Below are 3421 nucleotides of genomic sequence, written 5' to 3' on the forward strand. Positions count from 1 at the left end.
AACAAGTCAGAAATCTCATCAACACTTAACAAGATTTCACTACTAGTTTCTTCTCCTTGGCTGAGATCATTATCTGGATGGCTTGGCATATTTGTAATAGAAAATTTGTTAGTAATAGAGTGTGAAAAATTAGAATTATGATCATCCCATACATCTTCCTTTTCAGACAATACCTCAACAACTGGCATTGTAACACATTCATATTCATCACTAGAAGAAGGACTACTACTATTGTCACATATTTCTTCTTCTTGATAGTCATCATCATAAAAATATGAATCAACATTATGCATACTATCAGACTGCTAATTACTATTCTCTGATTCATAAAACTGAGACTCTTCATTTTCCATATCATCTTCAATGGATTCATTACATTTGTTAACATTAAACTCATTAGCCTTCAAAGCACTTTCAACCTCCATGATAAAATCTTGGATTTCACACATCTTATCTAATCTTATCTTGGCTAGCCAATCAACCGAATGTGGCATAAAAACTTCTATGAGTACCACTGGCCATGAAGATTTCTTAGGTCTTAAAAACTCATCATGAGTCATAACTACTAATTTGAACTTCATATAAATTTGAAATCCACTAAGACCCTTAATATCACCAATTGTACTTCTTAACATTAAGACAATCTTATCATGAATCTTTCTTTTCAATCTAGCAATATTTGCACGAACACTTTCAAGAGTCAGCACATCACTTTTAGACCTAGACTCAAAATCCATCTTATAAACTTTTAAAACTCCTACCTCTTTTATTAGTGCTGAAACCACTAGATGGAGGCAACCATTTCATTCATTCAATTCTCATGAAAGACAAAGACATGAAAACTGAAAATACCTTTATGTGTGGTTGTCTGAAACCTCAAATCTACTGATTGGCACAGGTACAAGCATGAAACCTTTCACACCATAGATAGAATCCTTTGTAGAGTCGTCACCTCCTTGAAGAGGAAAATGGAATCACAACAGTGATTTACCTTTTGAAATCAATTATATCAACAAATACAAACAATCACGTAAACTATTAATTAGGAAACTTTACTTCCTCTTTCCAAAAAAACTAGATCTGCCCATAAATACTGAAAGCCTTTGATATTTCAAACAAACCACGCATTGGCACATAGATTTTGACTAGAGTTGCCACTCACATTTAGTGAGAAAGATTTTGAAACTATTTATCACTTATAAATTCCAAACTAGACTTTCAATACAAAAAATCTTTCATATTCACACTTTGGAGCAGATCTATACAACTTCTACTAAATAACTTTCTTCAAATACACTTCACAAACTTAAATACAATAGCTAAAACTCAATCCAATGAAGTGTATGAAACCTATCAACTATTCTCCTCCTCTTAGTGCTAAGAATCACCTGATGGAGAACACACTTCTTATCAATCAATTTTCATGAAAAAAAATACATGAAAATGAGAATACCTTAAGATTCTAATGACTAAAAGTTCTCTGTCCACTAATTACAATAGTAGACCCAAGATCTTACAAAATCCTTACTAAACCTTTCGAACTAACACATCACAAATCTTACCAAGCTTCTAAATTTTTCAACCTCTTCTAATCTGCTCTTCTCATGCAACAACTAATCACAATTCATGCATAGAACTACACTGGTACAGAGATTAACTTTGAGTCACCACTCACATTAAGTGAGACATGAATTGCATTATATTTTGAACAAACGTACAAACTGATTCGAAACAAAAATAGATAGAAGAAATTTCTTCAAATTTATTTCAAATTTGAAATGTCTAAACAAAGTTGAAACACAACTTCTCAACTCTGAAATCACAATAGCAACTCACAAAACTGAACTGATTGAAGGAATACTCATTTATCAACACAATTTTCATCCAATTTGAGAACTACTATTGTAAGAGAATAAATCTTACTGCTGAACATGAAATTCAACAAGGATATGAACAACACCTCACAACCCCACTAGTGTAGAAAAACTTTCCTGATGTATTGAATCTCTTTTAAATTCTCAAGGTTTGTCCATTATACATATTCAATACAACTCTCGAGCAGAGTCACCATCTTGTTGGTGACTCGAATTGGAAAAACCCAACTGAAAATAGGAATGAAATTTGCAATGAACACTAGAGACTCTTGTCCTTTCAAAAAAATGGATTGCCATCTTATCTCCCTAGTAGAGTCACCATCTTGTTAGTGTTTGAAAATGCTGGAGGGTTTTCAATTATCCCAATGAGAACATGACATATCTAGGGGCAACTAACTCCCATTTTCAACATGCCATTTCAGAAACTAGGCCAACTATAAGGCTTGACCCTTCTTCTACTTTAGGCTCTGCTAAACCTAGGCAGGCGGACCTCAGATTCAATTGATACCATACCAGTGCAAAAACATATCCTTAAATCTATTAAGAAGATGAGAACCCTTATATCTCCTCATAACTCATGAAATAACATCAATCTATAGTAGCTAAATGCAAATCTATGAGATTCACAAGTTGAGTGAGGGTTAATTCCTTTCAGCCCACTATAAAACATGAAATACTAAAATGATTTTGATTAATGATGATTTGTGCAAATAACCTTCATATCAGCTTGCATCTAATTTAATGATCAGTGCCTTATCCATTGAAACATAGAGTCATTACCAACAAGATGACCTAACTAGATTGTATTACAATCAAGTTTGTCAACTGATATCCCCAAATCCCATACTTATGCAATATCCCCTTCATGCACCTAGAAACCTTATTAGAACAATGAAGCATTTACTTAACTTCTTTAGTCAAAAGCAACAATAGATCTGACATACAACTAATCTAGGCTACCTTAAATCAAATGAACCTTATCCATTTAATCCCAAAGTTAATAGCACTTGAAGAATTAGGAGACAGAATTAGAGAACATAGATAAATCATGTAAATCTCCTTTTGTATTTATCATTGAAAAGACCAAATACACAAACTGGTAACACAAAATGTAACTCAAGATACTTCACATAATCTAGCATTAATTTCTAGTATCTCAGCATGAAAATACATGACATGAAATGAACATATGCACATAGACAGGTGTGTGGCCTTCACTACTAGAGCTCAGCTCAATAGATAGGAAGCAAAACCATCAACAACCTTGGTTTCAATAATAGAACTGAAACCCTGCTGGTATTACCCAGAGTAAAACTACCAACCCCTCCAAATGAAAGAGAGAGAGAATGATATATCCCAGAAAGAATTCCTAGATTTTATCTCAAACTGACATGTGTCCACTTGGAAATCAATCTTTTCTAGTTGCAAAACCTATCTTCTCTCTACCATTTTGATCTGATTTTGTTTCATCATTATCCTATAACTAATTTCCAAAATATCTCTTGCTGAATGATGAAATCCTTTATATCTGATGTGTATCAAGAATG

This window comes from Cupressus sempervirens, chromosome 8 (genome assembly GCF_028749045.1).
Source record: "Cupressus sempervirens isolate cs-2001-9-10 chromosome 8, ASM2874904v1, whole genome shotgun sequence".
In the NCBI taxonomy this organism is placed as follows: domain Eukaryota; kingdom Viridiplantae; phylum Streptophyta; class Pinopsida; order Cupressales; family Cupressaceae; genus Cupressus; species Cupressus sempervirens.